The 17,191-nt window shown below is 54.4% G+C and overlaps 2 protein-coding genes across 3 annotated transcripts in view; both read right to left on the bottom strand.

The window, feature by feature from the left end:
• LOC123351456 (guanylate-binding protein 1-like) overlaps positions 1 to 697 on the bottom strand; it is a 58,776-nt gene extending 58,079 nt beyond the window's left edge. The window contains exon 1 of the mRNA XM_044990815.1: positions 607 to 697. The gene's annotated coding sequence lies outside the window, so the exon portion shown is untranslated. The remainder of the gene's footprint in view (positions 1 to 606) is intronic.
• Positions 1 to 17,191, bottom strand: part of LOC123351454 (guanylate-binding protein 1-like) — a 292,158-nt gene that overhangs the window by 8,114 nt on the left and 266,853 nt on the right. The window contains exon 1 of one of the 2 annotated variants that reach the window (XM_044990810.1): positions 607 to 689. The exons of the other annotated variant lie outside the window; for it this stretch is intronic. The gene's annotated coding sequence lies outside the window, so the exon portion shown is untranslated. Of the gene's footprint in view, positions 1 to 606; positions 690 to 17,191 lie in introns of those variants that run through there. 2 annotated transcript variants of the gene reach the window in all.

The following is a 17,191-nucleotide window of genomic DNA, read 5'->3' as shown; positions in this document are numbered from 1 at the left end:
CAGCCAGACCGAGCCAGACCAATGGTCCATCTCGCCCAGTGTCCTGTCTTCTGACAGTGGCCCAAGCCAGAGCTTCAGGGGACGTGCCCAAAACAGGGCAATATGGAGAGACCCACCCCGGTCTTCCCCTCCCGGCGTCTGGCCGTCAGAAGTCCAGGGTGGCCCCAAGCAGGGGCTCGTATCCCTGACCATGTTGGCTAATAGCCATGGATGGACCTGATTCTCCTCCAGAACCTCCCCTGCCTCTCCTCTAGCTTCTGTCCCACCAGCCTCGCTCTGCACGATAATGACAGACAGTCCGGCCCCCCACGTGCCGTGAAAAGGATCTTCAGCCATGAATCACGGCGCTGCGGCTAAAGCCTGCTCTGCACAGAAGGGCTGCGCTGGCAAACCCTGCGGGTGGGGACGCGGCTTGTCCCCACCAACGAGGTCTTGTACCCGGACAGCCTGGAACGTTTGCTGCTAGAGCCGCGTCCAGACGGGGACTTTGTCCGGCACAGCTCTGTCAGTAGGGGGGCGATTCCCCCACGCTCTGACCTCGCCAGGGTAAAGTCGTGCTGACAATGCCCTGGGCGCGGTGGGCCGAGCCGGAGGCCGAGCACTTACGTTCTTTAGCTGCCCGGTGTTTCTCTCGGCTGTAGGGACCCGTCCCACGCGTTGCCGCTCTGCACGGTGGCTTCCTGCCTCTCCCTGGGCTTGAGTGAAAAGCAAAAGCAAAAGCAGGTGGCACCGATATACGGGGTGAGCTGGAGGGTGGGGGCCTTGTTCAGCCTGGCCCAGGTTCGCTGATTGGTTCCCTGCCTGCCCCAGGCGGCTGCTGCCTTGAACTTCCTTCTCCCGCTGACGTCTCAGGCAGCTCCTCGCTCTTCCGAGGTGGCCAAAGCGTCCCGGGCTCCCCTCGTGCGTGGAAAACTTCCTGGCCCACGTTCGGTGCCGCACTGGCCCGTGCTGCCATTCCAGCCTGGGGCGTAGCCGGCCGCGGCCCCGGCCATGGCTTGGCCTTCCCCCGGCAGCAGCAGCTCCTGCTCCATGGGGAGGGGGGCAGCCCGTGGCACCCCCCCCCCGAATAGCTGCCTGTAGCGCCGCTGCCTTGCTCTTGCGAGTGCGGTGTGCAGCCTTCCCTGTCAAGCCGTCGCAAAACCACGAGCAGCGAAAATCCCCAGTGATGTTAAGTGTTCGCCTAAAGCCAGACCCGGGCGGCGGGGGGGATTCTGCCCCGAGGCAGATTGGCAGAGACCTGGCGGGGGGGAGAGTCGTCACCTTCCTCTGCACTTGGGCCCAGGTCACTGGCAGGTTTGAACTTGTGTCCATCAGGGGCGGCTCTAGCCATTTTGCCGCTCCAATCACAGCGTCATGCCACGGGGGGCGCTCTGATGGTTGCTGGTCCCGCGGCTCCGGTGGACCTCCCGCAGACGTCCGCTGGTCCCGTGGCTCCACCGAAGCCACGGGACCAGCGGACCCTGCGCAGGGACGCCTGCGGGAGGTCCACCGGAGCCGCCTGCTGCCCTCCCGGCGACTGGCAGAGCACCTCCCACGGCATGCCGCCCCAAGCACGCGCTTGGCATGCTGGGGCCTGGAGCTGCCCCTGGTGTCCGTGGTGGAGTCTCCGTCACGTGAGTCTGTAACCCGCGATTTGGGGCCGGCGGTGACTCAGACGGAGGTCAGGGTCTGTTACAGGGAGGGTGGGGGAGGTTCTGGGCCCTGTGAGGTGCCGGGGGTCAGATGAGATGATCGCGCTGGGCCTGTCTGTCACGGACTCACAGATTGTGCCCACTGGTGGCCCCGTGTGGTCCGTGGGGGGTTCCCCTTTCAGTGCGACAGCCCCTCTCGGGGGTCCTCTCTCTCTCGGGGTCAGGCCCCTCCACCTCCTGGAGCCGCACCTCTCGGAGCCTCAGCACGTCTGTCTCTGCCGTGGGCCCCCCAGGGAGTCCCCTCGCTCTGGGCCCCTGTCACGGAGCGTGGGGAGTCAGGCCCTGCACCCCCGGCTCCCTGCCGATTCACCAGGACTCTCAGCCAGCCAGGAAAGCAGAAGGTTTATTTAGACGACAGGAACACAGTCCAACACAGGTCTTGCAGGCACAGATAACCGGATCCCCCCGGTTAGGTCCATCTTGGGGCCTCACAGCCCCCCTCGGGGATCAGAGCCCCCTCTCCCTGCTTCCCCTCCTTTGCCCAGCCAGCTCCCGTCTGCCCAACCCCCTCCGGCCCCTCCTCTCTCCTCCGCTTCTTTCCCGGGCCAGGAGGTCACCTGACCCCTTTGTCTCCAACACCTTTAGTCAGCACCTTTGCAGGGAGGGGCCCGGCCATCAGTTGCTAGGCGACAGAACGTCAGGCATTCGGCTGCATGGACTTTTGCTGCTAGAAACTTAGGATCTGTACCCAGCCCCCAGTAAGACCAGTCCCACTTCATCGCAGCCCCCGGGGCCTCCACCCCCAGAGGGAGAAATGCCCCCCGTTCTCTAGCCCGGAGCGACTCTCCCCCAGCGTAACACAGGAGCATCTGAACCCAGCACAGGAAACTCTCCGGCCTCAGGCCTGGCCTCCCTCAGCCCAGCACATCCCAGTCCCCCTGCAGCCAGGGGGGCTCTGCCTGCCCCCCCTCTCCAGCCCCAGCCCCCCTGCTCCCAGCTGGGCTCCGATACCCCCGGCCCCAGGCCCCCTCTGTCCACTGTCTCCTCTCCAGGGAAACAGGGTCGTAAACAGGGTGGCCTGGGTCTCCTCTCAGCCCCCCTCTGGCCCCTCTGGCTGGAGCTGGCAGGTCAGGTCACCGGGGTCCTCTCCCCGCAGCCCATTGTCCCCCACTGGCCAGAACTGGCTGCGACTCCTGAGCTGGGTCTCTGGGTCCCCAGGTCACCGGTCGCTGGGGTCTCCATCCTCCAGGCCATCGGCCGGGGTCCCGCGTTCCCTCGCTGGTCCTGTGTAACCACAAACTCCTTCTCCCCTCCCCTCGTTAACCAGTAACACCCGGGACACTGAGTCCCACCCCCTCTGCATGGAACCCCCTGGAAAACACAGAACACCCCAAGAAAACCCCCCACTTCGTCACACCGTCTGATGTTAAACTCGATGAGTCTGAAACCGGCCAGCGGTGCAAACAGTTCTGTGTCAAATGGAAACTGGAAGTGGCCAGGCCAGCAGCCGCCCTTCGTGTGACAGGAGCTGGTGCCGGGAAATCAGCGTCGTTCCCGCACTAGGCCTGGGCTGCATTTCACTCTAAGCTGCGGGAATAGGCGCGGCACCACCCCGGAAAGCACAGGTTAAACACTCCCCTCCCCCACCCAGACCCCCCAGCGGGCTGAGCCCCTTCCCGCAGGGTTTTACTGCCCTGGGTTCCCGGGTCACCCCGTCCACCCCTTTTAATACTGCGGAAAGAGCTTCTCAAATCCCCTGGGACCTCCTGCGTGTGCCAAGGTTGGTTACACATCAACCTCGGCTGCAGGGAGCTCCTCGGCCAATTCTTCGGCTACTCTTCCCTACCCGGCCCTGCCGATTTCGAGATGTGAGACTTTAGCGTCTGGTATTTAACAGAAAGCCGGGTACCGCTGCTAGAGCCGAATCCCTCGGCCACGTCCTTCCGATCCGGGGCAGGAACAGCCACCGAACCCGTCTGCCTTCGCCGCGTCCCTCGTGGGGCTTTTCCCAGCCGGGCCTGTAACGGCTGCGCCCGCGCTGGGATCTCGGTTAGTCCTGAGATGTGTGACAAGGGCTTGTGGGCCTGAACCCGACTGGCCAGGGGCTTTTCACTGGCGCCTGCAGTTCCCCGGATTAATGGTGTGAATTCCCTGGTCACACCCCGTGTAGCTTGAACCAGCTCAGCTCATCCCCTCCGTCCCCTCCCGCGTGCTCCCTGGGTGCCACCCGCCCGCCCCTGCCATGCCAGCAGCTCTGTGCCCCCCACGCCAGGGGCGCCGTGTCCCCCATTCACAGATCATAGACCCCAAGGCCAGAAGAGCCCACGGTGATCACCTGGACTGGGCCCCTGTGTCCCACCGGCCAGAGACCTGCCCCACACTAACCCGAGAGCGGATCTGTCGGGGGACCAGCCCGGCTTGATTTAAGAACCGTCCAACGCGCTTCTCAGGAAATTCTTCCCATGGTTCATCCCCCTCCCTGGTACAAACGGACGCCTGGTTTCCAGTCTGAATTTGTCCAGCCCACCCCGTCCCGGGGCCTTTCTGCCGGGGGCTTTTCAGATCTAGCCGGAGAGGAGTGTCCCCGACTGTTACTAAAAATAGCCTGGGGGTGGGGGGGCAAACACAGCGAGACCATTGCCAGGGCTTGTCGCTGCTCCCGCCGCCCCCTGCTCCAGGCCCGGGGGGCTGACCCAACCCTGGCCGCAGCTCCGGCAGCTCTGGGGCTGGCTGCCAGACACCCGCTCTGGTGGCCGCTGCTCCGGGTCTGACAGCTGCGCCAGCCCTGCCCTCAAAGATGTCCCGGAAAGTCCCGGACAGAATCGTATCCTTAATCGCGAGTCAGGCTCCCAGAAATCAGGAGATTGGCTTTAAAATCACGAGATTATGTAAAGATACGAGATCTGGGGGGCTTGTTATTTGGTGTCTGATCTTTGAGTCGTTAGGATCCCCGGGGGTCACATTTTGTAGCTTTCTCCACAGCCACAAGGGTTCAAAGCTTCCTTCTTCTTTAAGGCTGAAACCAGCCCAGACCCACCTGACTCCAGGAGCTGGGGCTTTAAGGAAAACGATTCCACTCGTGAGCGTCGGCAGCACAGGGCCCCGCTGCCCCTGGTGCGACTCGCCGGGTGTAGCAGCCCCGGGAAGGCCTGGAAAAGAACAGACCCAGCAGGACAGGCTTTGGGCGGGCGCCGAGCTCGGGAGGTGGCTCAGGAGATGAGAAGCGGCTTGCTGGGGATAGGGGCCTCGCCGTGACCGAAGGCGGGTGTGATGGCCCGTCACCCCGGGGTGCAGCCTGGGAGCCGTGGAACCGCTGTGGGCTCTGACCCAGGGCCGGCTCCAGACCCCAGCGCGCCAAGCAGGCGCGTGGGGCGGCCCTTTCCCGGGGGGGCGGCATTTGGCTCCGGTGGACCTGCCGCAGGCATGACTGCGGCGGGTCCCCTCTTCCCGCGGCTCCGGTTGAGCTCCCGCAGGCATGCCTGCGGCAGCTCAAGCAGAGCCGCGGGACGAGCGGACCTGCCGCAGGCATGACTGCGGCGGGTGCCGTGGTCCCGCGGCTCCGGTTGAGCTCCCGCAGGCATGCCTGCGGCAGCTCAAGCAGAGCCACGGGACCACGGCACCAGCCGCGGGACCGGGCAAGGGCGGCGCAGCGCGCCGCGCTGCTTGGGGCGGCTTAATTTATAGAGCCGCCTCTGCTCTGACCCCCCAGCTGGGCAGGCCTCTCCCATCCGCCAGCCTCACCGGGCCCTGTTATCACCCAACACGACAGCAGGAGGCGCCGCACACCGAGCTCCGCTGCCTGAGTGCTTTACCGAAGCCGCTCACGGACAAACAGCCCATTTCCCCGCTCCCCCGCCGGGCACCCTCGCTGGAGTGGGACCGCAGATCAGAGCCTCTCCCGGCGCCTGGCTCCGACAGCCCGGGCCGAGCGTGTGGTGTGAAGCAGGAGGGCCGGAGCCCGGAGGGTCAGTGGCGGAGGCTGAAGGACAAGTGAGACCCCTCGGGGGCCGGGCCCACTGCCAGGGCTCCCCCCAGGGACTGTCTGGAGCTGGGGCGTAGCCCCGACCCGGGGGCTCCCTGGCAGCGATCGGCTGCGAGCGACTGAGGCAGCGGAGTTAGCGCAGTGCCCGGAGCTCAGCCCCAGGGGCAGCAGCTGGCTCTGGGGCGCTGGCGAGAGGACGGGACCCGCGCCGGGGCGTGAGCACAGAGAGGAACAGCCAGCGGGACAGCGCGGCTTTGGCACTGTGGAAAGAGCCAGGCGGGTGCAGGGTGTCACTCGGGTCCCGCCTGCTGCGGCTGGAGCACGGAGCCATGGGCGAGGGCTCGGAGCGAGTGCCCTTGGGTGGGGGCCAGGGCACGGCTGGCGGCGCTGGAGCGAGACCCGTCACCTTCGGACTGAACCCAGGGATTCATGGGTAAAGTAACTCCTGGTGGGGCCTGAACAGACAGTAACATGGATAAATTCCCAGCGCCCCTGTGGGAGGGGCCGGGCCCTGCTCTGTGTGTGTGTGTGTGTGTGTGTGTGTGTGTGTGTGCGCGCTACCGCCTGCTGGAGGGGATGGGCCGTGTTCTGTATGTAGCGGGGGGGGAGTCACAGCACGTTTAACCACCCAGACACCATGCAGGAGGCAATGACCCGTTGGCAGGACCCTGGGCCCTCTCGACTCCACAGTGGCCCGAAGCCAGCGGCACGAACCCCCCTCCCCAGCATGTGGCTCTAATTTATTTACACGCTTTGCACCAGACGCTGCCCTCGAAGCAGGGTGAGGGGCTTCGGCCCCAGGGTGAAAGCGAGGAGATGGCATCACGCAGACCCAGGCCTCGTGGCAGAGAGACCTGGCCCAGCAGGGCGCGGGTGTGACGGTGCTGCCAGTGGGAGCCAGCTGAGGTCACTCAATGAGGGTGAACTGCAAACAGAACGGGGCAGACCAACCCCAGACACTGGTGGTTATTCTAATACTTAGGGCTTGGCTACACTGGAGAGTTGCAGCGCTGGTGGTGGGTTTACAGTGCTGCAACTTACACACCGTCCACACTTGCAAGGCACATCCAGCGCTGCATCTCCCTGGCTGCAGCACGGGCTGTACTCCTGCTCTGCCCAGGGTATAAGGATTGCAGCACTGGTGATGCAGCGCTGCTCCGCCAGTGTGGCCACCAAAAACGCTGTAATTGGCCTCCAGGGTATTCGGAGGTATCCCCGAATGCCTGTTCTAGCCACTCTGCTCATCAGTTCGAACTCTACTGCCCTGGCTTCAGGTGACCCGCCCTTTAAATGCCCCGTGAATTTTAAAAATCCCCTTCCTGTTTGCTCAGCTAGGTGTGGAGTGCAATCAGTGAATCTTTCCAGGTGACCATGCTGGCACACGCCAAACAAGCCCCAGCATGGAGCAATGGTGAGTTGCTGGACCTCATCAGTGTTTGTGGGGAGGAAGCTGTGCAGTCCCAGCTGCGCTCCAGCTGTAGGAATTACGATACTGTTACCGGCACAGAGTGCCCAAGGACAGCAACAGTGGGGGTTCGTTGCCTGGTGTGCTTCGCTCCAATAAACACACCAAGGTGGAGAAGCAGACAAAGTTTATTTGAGATCTCAAAGCGATACCAGGAGACAGACACATCTCAAATCAAGCACACAGCTACCAGCAGCTTTTCTCTTTTTATACATAACTTTAACTAAACCTCTTCTATCCCCCCCCACTCCCCCTCTCTCCCCACCTTTCATTCCCATGCAGCAGATACACTTTGCAGTAGCAATTACATTAAGCAGTTAAGTCATACTTGGCGGCAACCAATCAAGCTCGTTAGTAACTCTTCTGTGAACCGTTATCTTGTTTTACTTTCTTTGATCTGTTATTTTGCCCCTTAGCCAGGAGCAAGCAGGCCTCATTATAGCAGGCCTCATTATTACCTTCTGGTACAGGTGTTGCAACTGATAACCATTCTCTGTTGCTGGCCTGTTAGGTCGATTAAAGTTCAAATATGGAAAGGCTTTGGTCAGACATGGAGTGACTTTAGTTCATTCAAGCCTAGTACAGGAAGGCTTTATTGACACGGTTTTCCACCCTCCTGAGTTACCTAAGGTTATGCCTAATGACACCAACAACTCCCCCCTTTGAGAATACTCAACAAACTTTTGGCTGAGTTTTCTCATACTTTGAGGACAAAAAGCAATTAAGCTCTAGGGAGCTGGGGTCATTAATGAGGGGGTATTTAGTTCCACATTCATCCTCCCCATGGACCCGGCAGGATTCAGTATGTGGGAGCCCACACCTCCCTAACCGGTCCATATGCTTGGAAGGAGCATTGTGAATGTCCAAACTTCCATCCAGAAAGTGTCCCAGTATGTCTTCATGACCACAGGTCAGATGGTACTCCTGATATGTCTGTAAGGGCAGTGGGCCATGTCTGGTGCTCAAGATCACTCCAAATGGCCATCAGCTGGTCATTCAGGAAATCCTGAATTTCTAAACATACTAGATCCCACTGGAATGCCTTCCCAGCCTCAGTGATATTCAACACCATCTCTGTCAGTACCTTCTGGGTCATAGAACTAAGGGTGGAAATGACATGTAACTCACCAACTCCAGCCTGTACTTGAGTTAGCTGAAATTCAGAAATAAGGCTAGTGGCCCTTTCTAGTTGGCCCAATTTTTCATCATATTCTTGGCTTTTAAGAATATTCCAAATGGCTGCTGCACTATTGGCCCCAGCCCACAGGGATCTGGTCAATTCCCTCTTCTTCCAGGGGAAATAACCCAGGCTCTCTGTTGTGCTAATCTAATGGCAGCCCCTTGTGAGCAATTTGGGTATGTAGAAGTGATCTGGAAACTGGATAAGGGCAATGCCATTTAAAATCCAGTTAGGGAGGGCAATATATGCTGAAGGATTTATCCAGAACACAGGGCGCAGCCTGTAGAATAAACCCCAAAATCCAATTAATACCACATTCCCAAACAGGGGTCTCGCAAATTTCTTTCTGCCAGTGTATAATTCTTTGTTTTTTTTACCAGGATCAGTTCTTAATGTCCTTTCTGGTCAGAAATCCCTGGACTTTGGCAATGTCAGTGGAGTGAGTGTTCCATCTTTTTTTCCCGAAACAGTCGTGGTTTAGCATCCTACAGAGGAGAGGTTACCAGCACATCACCCTGTAATGGTTTTGCTTTTTCTAGAAAAGTTTAAAGGAACAGTAGATCTGTCAGTGGACAAGGGAGAGGTTACTAGCACTTTACCTTGTCCTTTTTCCCTGCTGTCCAGAAGGCACAATAGAGCTAGAAGAAGGAATAGGCTAATCATCAGTAGGAGAATTTTCCTGAGGTGGAGGGGTCTTTTTGCAGTGAGAATCATGGGTTCAAGCAGTCAGTCTTTGGCACTTCACAGCGGTGTCGGTAGTCAGCAGGACTTAATAAGGGCCTTTCCAGCATGGAGCCAAAGCAGTCTTTCGTTGGTGGATCTTTACATTGATCCAGTCTCCTGGTTCCAAGGAGTGGCAGGGCTGCTAGGGTCTTTGGGTAGCGCTTCTTTACCTGTGAGAAAAGAAACCTAACACATTTCATTAGTGCCTGGCAGTGTTTTTCAGATTTTACAACTGCTTGGGCACATTCAAGCCTCCCTTTTTGGCCTTGTTAACCTACAAAGGAAACTTACTTTTTACTTATACACCTTTTTTTTAACAATGAACACATACACATTGCCGTTATACAGTACATTGGTCTTATTATTCAATGTATGCCACATATACCCTTCTACTAAAATAACCTTATTACAGAGATTGGGAGCAACAAGCCAGGACAAGCACACCCACTTTGATGAGTTCATTCAATACAACCTCTAGTCCAATAGCTTCCCACCATCCCCAGCCCTGTGGCTAGAAGTCTGAGGTAGCCAGAAGGATCCCATGTACAATATGGCTAGTGGGTTAACTTTTCATGTCCTTGCTTCCAAAGACTGTTGGTATGCAAATTTTAATAACAATTTTCAATTAAAAGACTTGGCCAATGAAGTTTCTTTCTCCTACTTAAGGAAATGTATTAGACTTTAATATATCACATTTTTTGATGTATCCAAACACTTTGTATTCTAAGTTGAACAAAACAAGTATCTGCATTCCAATCCAACCCTTCCGCTTGATTTCAAACCAGACCATCCCATGAAAATATTAAACAAAACAATTCTGGCCACGAGACAAACACCACAAGACAGAACATAGAACACAAAACATAATTTTTATTGTGCCAGTAAATGCATGGTATGTTGAATGCTGTTCAGCTGGCATCAGTTTTTTCTGATTATTTGAAAGACAAAAACAGAGGTCTACCCCTTCTGGGCAGTCAATCATCGCTTAAAATATACAAATACCCTTGTTGATTTCAGGCAAAACAGGGGAATTACCCCATATTTTCTTGTATGTGTTTTATAGGCAGCCCAGGTTTCAGTGGCTTCTACCTTATCAGTTAGATAATTTGCATTAATACAGTTGCTTTCTGGCTTGCTTTTTACTTTTAACTCCTGCTTTTAAATACTGAAAGAAAACATCACCACTTATAGTGCCTAATAAAATTTCAATTACATAGCACTGTATACATTCTTTAGCTAATTCAACTAAATTGTTCATAGCCAAATGATTGCAATTTAATAATTTTTTTGCCTGAATTTATTTACAAACATTTTAAAAACACCAAGAATTTTTTCTCTTTAGCATTTTTACAAGGTTCAACTGCTGTTCCCTCCAGCAACTACAGTGTTAACTCTTCACTCTCCCTTAAATCACTTGCTTATCTCCCTTATATCACTTATCAATTCAAATCACTATTTCAAATATCCTCCTGGGTATTTGAAATCCCCATGCTTATACTTACTTACTCCTTTCTTCCACTACACCCTCAAAAGTTTCCAACCTGGTTTCCAATCTCTCTGTTTGTTGCCTGCTCGCCTGATCCTGCTCCTGCTCTTTTCGCTTCCTTCCATGGGCACTAACTTGTTCCACTACCAGTTTAGCTAGGAGGGTGGGCTTCTCAACTAGCCCCCACCCTTCTGGTCTTTTCCCTTAAACATTTTTACTTACAAGACTACCCGAGTCCTCCCTTTTCTCCAACTACTTTATTGCCCAGTCTTGCTATGACGGGGGGTAGATCCACATGCCACCCTTCCTGGTCAACCAGGGTGGAGAGAGGAATGCTAAACCCCTCTCCAGTTCTCAGACTTACTGCGGCTGAGAGTAGGCTCACCTTTAATCATGCAATCCTCAACATATAACATCAACAGTACCAAACAAAGCAAACATAAAATGACAAGGGTAAAACAAATCGATGGTGTAAATTCTGCAAGGCTCCCCCAGTCTTAATTGCTTGGCAAACTGTGACAAATTTCTGTTACCAATTTATTCCTCATGTCAGGTGATCAGGCTGACACTGCAGGACGTTGTGGGAAGATAAAGAAAACACACCATATAACCGAATTTTAAAGCTTCATTAAAAATAATAAAACAACAATGGAGAGTGTTGGGAACACTCCCACATCACTCAGGAAAAAAAACATGACTGCCCCAAGCCCTAAGCCACTTTAATACTCACACATGTCCAGACTGTGTATAACGTCCAGAGAAGGGGAATAGGTGTACGGGAGATTATCCTGTATACAGCTTGTCCAGAATTTCCAACATGCTTCCGCTCTTGGGAGGGCTGTTCTTTTACACCCTGGAATCTCCTGCCGTGTCTCTTTCAGAGATTCCAGTCCAGATCAGCTGCATGTGGCTTCTCCAGTGTCACCAAGCCACACCGGCTCCGGGGTCGCAAAGGCACTGTTGGATCTCACTGGACAGTTAAGCTTTGCAAATGTAATCTCAGTTCTGTAACTTGTATTGCCTTTGGTTTGCCTCTGTCTATATTTTTTTCACAGCCAGCTGTGGCCAAAAGCAGTTTTTCTTTGCACTTAGCATAGTCTGCGTTTATTTTTGAACTTGAACGCAGAGCAACTTTCTCTTTATCTCTGGGCCAAGCTGAATTTCAAATTAACCCGTTCCTAGACAAATTGCTCACACTGTGTCAGAGGCTCTTCTTTGGTGATTAAAAGCTCCCCTGAGATGTATGATCTTATCTAGATTGAAGGTACCTTCTAACGGGCATTGTTTAGATGGATCTTCACATGTGTAAAGATTCCAATTCTCTAAATACCTGCAGGTTTTAGGACCATAATGTACGTACATGTAATATGCTGGGGTACCCTTAGGGGGTGGGGTGGAATATTTAGACTGTCCCTCCCCCATTTTCCACTTACACACACAGAGAGGGTGCCCTGTCCACACTAGCGGCTCATAAACTAAGGATCTCTCCCTACAGGGCACTCACACAAGAGAGACTAACGAGGGTGACCACGACTCTCCTACACCTCCCTTCAGCAAAGAGCGTCGGCTAGTCTCTGGGAGATGGCGCCGCTTACTCTGATTGCGTCCAGTGAGATGATCAGACTGTCAGTAGCCCACACAGAAAGTAAAGGGGAGGGAAGATGGGTTCACATGCTCCTAGACCCAGGTAGCTTCCTCGCCGGATGATGCCAGGCTGAGTCAGCCCACCGTGGGTCAGATCTCCTAAAGATCCCTAGTTACTGGGCTTGCGTTAGAGTAGTCCTGGTCACGAGCTTTTGCTTCACAGGGTACTCTGGGCGTCTTCCGGTAACAGTCACTCACACTGGTATAGACACACACACACACACACACACCAAGGCCATTATTTCCTATTACCACGATGCATCTTATCTTGCTGCACAGTCAATAAGTTCAGATGGCATGAGCCCAACAGAGACAGACGTCCCCATGGGCAGTTCTCCTCCCAGTGCAGCTCTGGGGCATATAATGGGGGATTTTTACAAGAGCTCTCCATACAAACTAGAATGCATTCTAAGGGTGTACACCCTGCCCTGCCTGCCCCGAACTCTATCCCTGCCCCAAACTCTAGGGATACGGAGACACTGGGCGTCCCCAGGTCCTAACAGGCAAAAGTCCACACCACTGGACTGTTCCTACCTTATCCATGGGACCAGTTCCTCAACGTCGCCCGCAACAGCTTCTCCACTACTTGAGCGCGTTGCACCATTGTGTCTTCCAAGGTCGGCCTGACGCGTCTCTGCCGAGGCCCCCGGTAAAGGCACCGGTGCGCGCTGGGCGTCGGCTGTGACCATCGTCCGCCGCCATTGGAGGAGTCCGGGCAAGGCACAATTTTGCCTCGAGCCCACCCAGGGACACCAAAACTGTTGCCGGCACAGAGGCCCGAGGACAGCAACAGTGGGGGTTCGTTGCCCGGTGTGCTTCGCTCCAATAAACACACCAAGGTGGAGAAGCAGACAAAGTTTATTTGAGATCTCAAAGCGATACCAGGAGACAGACACGTCTCAAATCAAGCACCCCCTACAAGCAGCTTTTCTTTTTTTATACATAACTTTAACTAAGCTTCTTCTATCCCCCCCACTCCCCCTCTCTCCCCACCTTTCATTCCCATGTAGCAGATACACTTTGCAGTAGCAATTACATTAAGCAGTTAAGTCATACTTGGCAGCAACCAATCTAGCTCGTTAGTAACTCTTCTGTGAATCGTTATCTTGTTTTACTTTCTTTGATCTGTTATTTTGCCCCTTAGCCAGGAGCAAGCAGGCCTCATTATTACCTTCTGGTGCAGGTGTTGCAACTGATAACCATTCTCTGTTGCTGGCCTGTTAGGTCGATTAAAGTTCAAACATGGAAAGGCTTTGGTCAGACATGGAGTGACTTTAGTTCATTCAGGCCTAGTACAGGAAGGCTTTATTGACACTTACGGTTTTCCACCCTCCTGAGTTACCTAGGGTTATGCCTAATGACACCAACAATACCTTTGCCCAGGTATCAAAGGCCATGCTGGAAAGGGGCCATGACTGGGACGCGCTGCAGTGCAGGGTTAAAGTAAAGGAGCTGCGTAGTGCCTATTGCAAAGCCCGCAAGGGTAACCACCGCTCCGGTGCTGCCCCCACGACCTGCCATTTTTACAAGGAGCTGGACACGATACTTGGAGGTGACCCCACTGCTAGTCCGAGGACCATGATGGACACTTCAGAGCGGGAAGAGGAGGAGAAGAAGGGGGGGGAGGAAACCGAGAGTGAGGGTACTGGGGTGGGGGGAGACACCCCGGAGTCCCAGGAGGCATGCAGCCAGGAGCTCTTCTCAAGCCAGGAGGAAGGTAGCCAGGCACAGCAGCCGGTACTTGGTGAAGGACAAGCAGAGGAGCGGATTACCAGTAAGCGGCTTCTATTTTCAGGATGGAAATGTTTTGGGAGAGGACGGGAGGTTAGGGCTGCATGCATGCATGCCTAGATGTGGAATAGCCCATTGATGTGGTCTATCACGTCGTGGTAATCGGCCTCGGTAATCTCTTCAAAAGTTTCAGCCAGAGCGTGGGCAATGCACCTGCGCAAGTTTATAGGGAGAGCCACTGTGGTCCTTGTCCCAGTCAGGCTAACACGTCCGTGCCACTGTGCCGCGAAGGGTGGGGGGACCATTGCTGCATAGAGACAAGCTGCATAGGGGCCAGGGCGGAATCCGCATCGCTGTAGAAGACCCTTCCGCTCTTCCCAGGTGACCCACAGCAGCGAGATATCTTCCAGGATCAACTCCTGTGGAAAATGTTGGGAGACTGTTCAGTGTAGGTGTCCCCTGCAGCTGTTTGCTGTCCCCAACACACAGAAACCCCTGCACATCCCTGAAGCAATCAGTCCCCCTTACTCACCATTTCGTGGCTCCTGTTGGGTTCTGTGTGCTCTGTTTGGTATGGGAAAAGTATGCTAAAGTGAAGACTGTAAACTCCTTCACTGTGTGGGAATAACTGTCTGGATGAGATTATAAACAATGCTGCCTCTGTTAACTGTTGCCATTTTCGCCTTTCGAAAAGTGTCCTTGACTACTGGACTGCCTGTATCATCGACTGCTCAGAGGCTACAAAACCTCAGGAAGAAGCCACGAAAAAGCAAAGAAGACCTGCTGAAAGCAGTTATGGATCAGTCTGCCAGAGAGAGTAAGAAAGAGCAGGACTGGAGATAAAACCTGCAGGACAGAAGGGAAAGGGAAAGCAGGATCCGCCAGAGAAACGCAGCGGCTAAGAAGAAAAGCACAAAGCAGCTGATAAGCAACCTGGTGCGCCAAGCGGACTCTATCCAGTCACTCGTAGCCATGCAGGCAGAGCACTACCGTGCCGGCCCCCACCCCCGTCCCAAAGCTCTTTCCCTTGTGCCCCAATGTCAGCTCCAAACCCCCTTCCCCAGCATCCAGGTTCTTACCTCCACCAGCTGCCTCCAACACCTGTACGTTCACCAACCAGCCCTGAGAACTACGACCCTTACCCTCTGCACTCAACCCCCATCACCATGCAGTATATGCACCCTGAAGTGCAGCAGTCATTGCACAGCACTCCAGACAGGACATATTCAAACCTGTGACTGTACAGTTCACCAACCCACCCCCCTGCCCTTTTAGGTTCCCAAAATGTTGTGTGTCTGTCAAGGAAGTTATTTTCTTTTCAATAAATGAATTCTTGGCTTTGAAAACAGTCTTTATTATTGCAGAAATTGAAAGATACCGTAGCCCAGTAAAGAAACAGGCACTGCAAATCATTTTAGGAAAAACAGATTCCTACTAACATTGTAACCACTGCACTTCACTCCCATGCAAGGCAGCAAACATTACTGTTGGTTTTCAGCCTCAAATTCCTCCCTCAAGGCATCCCTAATCCTTGTAGCCCTGTACTGGGCCTCTCTAGTAGCCCTGTTCTCTGGCTGTGCAAATTCAGCCTCCAGGCGTTGAAACTCAGCGGTCCACGCCTGTCTGAATGTTTCACCCTTCCCTTCACAAATATTATGGAGGGTACAGCACGCGGATATAACCGCAGGGATGCTGCTTTCCCCCAAGTCTAGCTTCCCATACAGAGATCGCCAGCGAGCTTTTAAACGGCCAAAAGCACACTCCACAGTCATTCGGCACCGGCTCAGCCTGTAGTTGAACCGGTCCTTGCTCCTGTCAAGGTTCCCTGTATAGGGTTTCATGAGCCAAGGCAGTAACGGGTAAGCGAGGTCTCCAAGGATCACAATGGGCATTTCGACGTCCCCTACTGTGATCTTCCTGTCTGGGAAAAAAGTCCCGGCTGCATCTTCCTGAACAGGCCACTGTTCCGAAAGATGCGTGCATCATGCACCTTTCCAGGCCAGCCTGTGTAAATGTCAATGAAACGCCCACGGTGAGCCACAAGCGCCTGCAGAACCATAGAGAAATACCCTTTCCGATTAACGTACTAGGATGCTAGGTGGGGGGGGGGGCCAGAATAAGAATATGCGTCCCATCTATCGCCCCTCCACAGTTAGGGAAACCCATTTGTGCAAAGCCATCCACAATGTCCTGCACGTTCCCCAGAATTACGGTTCTTCTTAGCAGGATGCAATTAATGGCCCTGCAAACTTGCATCAAAATGATTCCAACGGTCGACTTTCCCACTCCAAACTGGTTCCCGACCAATCGGTAGCTGTCTGGAGTTGCCAGCTTCCAGATTGCAATAGCCACCCGCTTTTCCACCGTCAGGGCAGCTCTCAATCTCGTGTCCTTGCGCCGTAGGGTGGAGGCGAGCTCAGCACACAGTACTATGAAAGTGGCTTTTCTCATCCGAAAGTTCTGCAGCCACTGCTCGTCATCCCAGACTTGCATGACGATGTGATCCCACCACTCAGTGCTTGTTTCCCGAGCCCAAAAGCGGCGTTCCACGGTGCTGAGCATTTCCCTGAATGCCACAAGCAATTTAGTGTCACACGCCTCAGGCGACTCGATATCATCATCGTCGGACTCCTCACTGTCACTTTGGAGCTGAAGGAATAGCTCAACTGCCAAACATGATGTGCTGGCGACACTCATCAGCATATTCCTCAGCAGCTCGGGCTCCATTTCCCACAGAAATTGCGCTGCACAGAAACCGTTGGGAGAGTCACAATGGTACCAAACGTGGACGGAAAAACTGTGACTGCTGGGATGTGAAGCGATGCATCACGGGGCATTGGGACAGGAAGCGGAATGACCTGCCCCCTCCGCCCCCTTCCCACAACCCACGGTGCCAGAATGGGACGAGGTGCTCTGTGGGATAGCTGCCCATAATGCACCACTCCCAACAGCGCTGCAAATGCTACAAATGTGGCCACACTGCAGTGCTGGTAGCTGTCAGTGTGGCCACACTCCAGCGCTTTCCCTACACAGCTGTACGAAGACAGCTGTAACTCCCAGCACTGCACATCTGCAAGTGTAGCCAAGCCCTTAGATTTACCAACCAGCACAGAACAGCTTCTGTAGCACCTCACTGGTTACTCAGAAGTTCAAACAATGCAGTTCCCTTAAAGTGCCCAGCCTCAGGCCTCCGTCCAGACACACCTGTCAGATATGATGATGATTCCTGAATAATCTTACTTCACCATATAAAAGAAAAGGTTCTTCCAATCCCAAAGGATCAGCCACATACCCAGGTTCAATTATAACTCAGATCTCACCCAAAATATTAACTGAGCAGAGGTACGCT

Source organism: Mauremys mutica, chromosome 17 (assembly GCF_020497125.1).
Source record: "Mauremys mutica isolate MM-2020 ecotype Southern chromosome 17, ASM2049712v1, whole genome shotgun sequence".
NCBI classification, from domain to species: domain Eukaryota; kingdom Metazoa; phylum Chordata; order Testudines; family Geoemydidae; genus Mauremys; species Mauremys mutica.
Note: the sequence above shows the minus strand (reverse complement) of the source record. Positions and strands in the feature narration are given on the sequence as shown.